At 42.0% G+C, this 5,601-nt stretch overlaps 1 pseudogene; it reads right to left on the bottom strand.

Annotated features, from left to right (window-relative positions):
• Positions 1-5,054: 5,054 nt before the first annotated feature.
• LOC102479470 (ankyrin repeat domain-containing protein 49-like) overlaps positions 5,055-5,601 on the bottom strand; it is a 720-nt pseudogene continuing 173 nt past the window's right edge.

Here is a 5,601-nt window from a genome sequence, read left to right as displayed (position 1 = left end):
TCTTTCCAGGAATTTGAGTCCTTAGCTCAATTATTTCAAAGAAGGAAAATGGTTATTTCAGAGTCCTGGAAAGAATGCTCATGAGTCTTGTTACTTGAATTTGAAACCTGGTCTGGTTCTCACCTTTTCCCTACCTGATTCTTTAGTTTTTCCTTCAATTCTGTAAGCCATTTTATATCTATTCAGTACATTCTTTTTCAATTAAGTTATCTGAAACCAGTATCTGCAGCTTGTATCTCTGATACAAGGGGGGAAAAATCAATGGTGGGAACCAGGAATGTAAGTCTAGAAAAGAAGTGAACTCTTAAACTCATCTGCCAGACTCCTTAATAAAATTTCTACACCTTCAGAAGTTCTACTAAAAGAAAGAGAAAGATTAAAAAAAAAAAGAATGAGAGAGAGAGAGGGATGGATGGAGGGAGGAGACAAAGAAAAAAGGAAGAAGAGAGGGGAGGGAAAGGGGGAGGAGGAGAGAAGGAAGAGGGAGGGAAGAAGTAAGGACGAATAGAAGAAAGGGAGAAAGAGAGAGAGAGAGAGAGAGAGAGAGAGAGAGAAAGAAATCTCTTCATAATGCTGTGACCAGACATCTTCCCAGAAAGGAGTGTGATCAGAAGGAAGATACATTCCTGGGACTGCTGGATTTGCAGGAAATTTTTTCCCACTGGCATCAAGTCAAGCTCTTGCCACTGACAGGGCTCTATCTTTTCTTCTAGCTGTGGTATGCAGCATGGAGGAGAAAGAAACAGTATGTTGCTACTTTACACAATCCCCAGTGGAATCTTCTAGATACCATGTTGCATGGGAAACCGTTTACCAGGTTGGCCTTCCGGGCAGAAATGTGGATGATCAAGGGCCAAGGATGCCATATCGGGATCCTGCTGCTGGCTGAGCTTCTTAACTCAGAACTTTTTAGCTTCTGGCTCACAAGCCCACGGTCTATTACGGAAGTGGAGACAACGAAAAGCTCCTGCTTTTTCATCGCATTGTAATTACAGCAACATCTCTGGTACAAATTATGACTCCTTTACTCTTTAAGGCAATTAGCATTTGGGCTACCACCAAGGAAACCCTTTTTTGGTTGCAAAGCGGCATCATTTGGTGCCTGGAACACTGGAGATCCCAGCTTCTGAAGGAGGAGGATTTGCTCAATGCTCTACTGAGGAGGGTCCCATCTGTCTTCACAGGCTTGGCATCTTATGGAAAATACTTGGGCTCTGACATGTCTGGGATGGTATCAGTAGTGACAAGGTTTTATTGTGATTTTCATTACTGTGTGTATTGCTATTATCAGGATTTACTGCAAAATGACTACAGTAGTTCAGCCTGTAGACTTAAAAAATATTATTATTATTATTTATTTTGCATAGAGCACATGAACTCACCAGAGAGAGGGAGAGAGTGTGTGTGAGAAAGCAAACTGCCACATCCAGGTCTGGAACCATGGTCAGCCATGTGGGAGTCCAGCATCTTAATCATCACACCACCTTCTAGCCTCCCTGTAGAGAATTTAAGTAAAATGATTCATAAGACCTTTGTCATTAAGTGAAAGTGATTCAAGTTCTTTTAAATTTCTCTGTTGGATTCAGCCAGTGGGGTTTTCTTGGGTGAATGCTATGGTCTGAATGTTTGTGTCCTTCCCCTGCCAATCCATATGTTGAAATTCTAAACTCCAAGGTATTAGGAGATGGGTCCTTTGAGAGTCGCACCCTCATGATTGAAATTAGTACCTTATAAAAGAGATTCCAGAGAACTAGCCAGCCTTTTCCATCATGAGGACACAGTTAGAAAGCATCCATTGTAAATCAGAAAGCAGGTCCTCACCAGACATCCAACCTGTTGGCACCGTAATCTTGAACTTCCTAGCCTCCACAACTGTGAGAAATAAATTTCTGTTGTTTATAGTTATCCAGTTTATGGTATTTTCTTGTAACAGTCTGAACAGACCAAGGCAGCAAACACATATAATGCAGTGCCTTAAAAAAAAAAAAAGTAGTCAATCATAAATTCTGTAGAAGTTCAGGGAGAATCAGAATTTTATCTCCTCTGGTGAGTACTAGCTCAAATATTCTCTAGAGATGCCTCTAGTACCTGTCACAACTCTTACAATTGCAAGTGACAACAATCTAGATTTGAACTGGCTTAAGAGCAATGGAAAATTAATTGTCTCTGTTCACTGAAAATTCAAAATGCTGATTTGGTTTTAATCTGATTTAGAGTTCAAGATTCTTTCCTCTTTGCTCTCTCCTGTTTGGGGTTCATTTCCAGGGTCCCCAGTGTATCCCAGAACTTTCAGGTTTATCTCATCATGAGGCCAAGCCTGTTAAAGGAGAGCAAATTCTGACCTACCATTTTCTGCCAGATCTGTAAGATTCACCACAGTTGGATCAATGTACATCACATATACATCCCTGAACTAATCATTGTGACTGAGAAAGGCTGATGATCCCACTGACTTACACACACAAGGCTAAAGTGGGGCTTAGAGTCAGGGAAGACACAGACCAGCAAACAAACAATCCCAAGGGGTCAATGATGTTGCAGGAGAAAAAGGGAAGCATTGCTATATAGAGGAAAATCTTAAATGCCCATTACGACTCTGCAGTCTTGGGCAGAGAGAATAAGCCCCCACTCTGAGGTGTTGCTTTCTTTTTTCCAATTTCCCCCTCAGATTTTTATTTCTTCTTAACCCAGACATCCATGGAGAGGCAGCCACTTCCATAACCTTGGTGTGAGGAGATGAGTAGGAGTAAACTGACATCTATTAGTGGGTTTGTCCTGAAAGAAAAGGTCTTCCAATTACTTGCAGATCTCCTTAGAGTATATGAAACAGAGTTTAACTAGTAATTTTCTCTGAAGAAATTTTAGCAGATAGAATTATGCAACTTAATGGCTTTTGAGATAGGCCCTTGAAAAGAGCTAGCAAGAATTCCCATTGACCAGCTCTGCATCAGGCTGGGTACTAGCGATAGATGCTGGGCTACTTTCTATCCAACAGTAGCCCACTGGGGAATACAGTCATCTCTTAGACAATCCACATGAAAGAATCTCAGATCAGGGAGGGTAGGTAAGTTTCTGGGCCCAGCATGAGTAAGTGGGTCAGCCGAGATTCAAGCCCAAGACCTCCGGGCATTAACCAGCATGCATGCTCCATCCTCTCTTCCATTCTCTATGACATTACATGACTGACAAAATCCATCTCTCCCTCATGGGGAACAGCAGGGCTGAGCCTTCTTCCCCTGTCTGACATTAGAATGCTTTTATATACTTTATAGTGGGAAAGAGATACTAGTATTAAACATCTTTGCCATTATTAATAGGTTTGGGCCTCTTAGAGCTGGGAGAATCCATGGTAGTCACTTTGAAGAGCAGAATGAGTGGAGTAGAATGTGATTCCCCAGACTCATTAGATCCGGTTTATGTACTAGGTTGTACTCAGACAGCATCAGTGCTGGAGGTCGGCACAGCAGACACCACCCAGCCCGCCACCTGCCTCTCAGCAACTCCCAAGCACTAGTGAAATGATGCATCAGAATGCTGGCCTGACTCACTCCTGGAGTCTGTCCACAGCAGCCTCTGCCACCCCCGCTCCACAGAGACCATGCTTACTAAGATCACTGAAGAGCCTCTCAGTGTGAAGCCCACGCGGAAATTCTTCTTTGTGCCTTTCTGGTCTCCATGGTGCTCGATAAGATGGACCACTCCTCGGTGCCCTGTATCTTCAAAAAGCAACAATGTCACTGCTAGGCTGTCTTCTCTTCTCAGACATTTCTAGGTGTTTCCCATGATTGGAAGAAGTTCCCATGTGTTCCATTGGTTGGATAACTCAGCTAATGACAAGTCAAGACAAAGCAATGACCAGTGCCACTTTTCCCTGTGTATTCAGTATGCAGGAATTCCTTCAGATACGTTCAACAGTAAGTCTTGAGATTTGTAGAAGAGGCCCGGCTTCCGTGTAAAGATTAGCCAACCAGAGCACTTAACAAACACACACATTGTCCTCTCCCCATTGTAAGCTGGCTATAGAACCATGTTAATAATGAATTTTGAATGTTGATGTACAGGTGTTTTATCATCAATTTAAGGCAAGCACAATGCATCTTCCCTCATGTGTGCTAAGCACCTGCCGTAGTCACAGCTTTTTTGGTTGTGGTGGAAGCATCATGTCATATATTGGTTGTTCCTTTTTACTACCTTTGATACGATCATAATACCTAACTTCTCTCCTCCTCACTTAAATCTCAGTTAAGTATCATTTACTCCTTTGTCTTATCTCCTAAATGAGAGTATAGGTGTCTAGTTGGGAAAAGGGAAATCATAGCAGATATTTTAATAGGGTTTAATATGAAATTAAACAGGAATAGGGAGATTTAAAATATGTCAAGGGGAATACTAAAGAATCACAGAAGTCTTGACCATAGAAAGCAGCTAAGAGAACGGAGGGAAGAGGTTGGGTCATCAGGAACTTAGAAGCTTGCAGGAGGGAATGCACTGAGCTAAGAGCAAGGCCACTGAGAAGGGGTATGACCAGCTGGTGTCATTCCTCTGGAGGAGATATGGGAGTATAGAAGAAATTCTGGGAACTGGAATCCCCATATGCAGCTAGGAGAAAGGCCATAGGATAGATGAGAGCAAAACAGAAATAAGAAAGTCCTTTCTTCCTCCTCCTCCAGTCTTCTTGTTGTTTTTAGAGAGAGATTTTATATTAAATATTCAACACAGACTCAGGATATGGGATATTTTAAAATAGATTTCTCTTGGGTCAGCCCCCCCACACCAAATACCTTTAGTTTCTGCACAACCCTTGTCCAGTTTTTAAGTAAAGATTAAGTTGAAATGATCTCTGATGGAAATCATGAACTTTGCAGAAATCATTGATATATCCAAATCACTTTCAAATACACTTTGACATCAAGGGCAGGTAATTCACCCAGAATAGTATTCTAGTGAGTACCACAAATTTTTTTTGTAAGACATTTTGATGTCAACTTTGTATTATGGGACTATTTACACCTCACACAAAGGAAGCACTGGTAGTTAGACATTTCAGAAAGTTACTAGGATGGTTCAGACTGAGGTGAAGAGTCTGTACAGCCATAGTGATAAAAACTGGCTCTTCTGGCGATATGCAATGCAGTTTCTTTCAAGTTGCTTCTCAGGCTTGATTTGATATAATGGTTCATCAGGAGAAGTTCTAGGGTATCTTTGCTGTCTCTGTTCTCAGTGGCAAAGTGCAAGGGGGTCAAGAGGCCTTTTATGGGCATTAACATCTGCATCATGCTGAATTAAGAAAGAAGCCACTCAGGTGTCGTTCCATTTGCAAGCACTATGCAGAGGTGTCCAGCCATCCACAGTCACTGCATGAACATCTGCCCCTTGTGCAGTCAACAATGTCTCGGTGTCCACTATAGGCTGCCTGATGAAGAGGAGTGTACTCGTCCTCATCCCAAGTGTTCACATAAGTGGCCTTTTCAGAAAGCAGTCTCCAGACAGTAGTAAGCTGAGAAGAAAAAAGGACTTTTGAAAACCCAACCGAGTGTTTTCAGCAGCTCATAGAAGCAATTTGCTTGGACATTTTCCTTTTTTTCCCCCCGCAATTGATAC

This window comes from Tupaia chinensis, unplaced genomic scaffold (genome assembly GCF_000334495.1).
Source record: "Tupaia chinensis unplaced genomic scaffold, TupChi_1.0 Scaffold000399_1, whole genome shotgun sequence".
In the NCBI taxonomy this organism is placed as follows: domain Eukaryota; kingdom Metazoa; phylum Chordata; class Mammalia; order Scandentia; family Tupaiidae; genus Tupaia; species Tupaia belangeri.
This window is presented reverse-complemented; position numbering and strand designations above follow the sequence as displayed.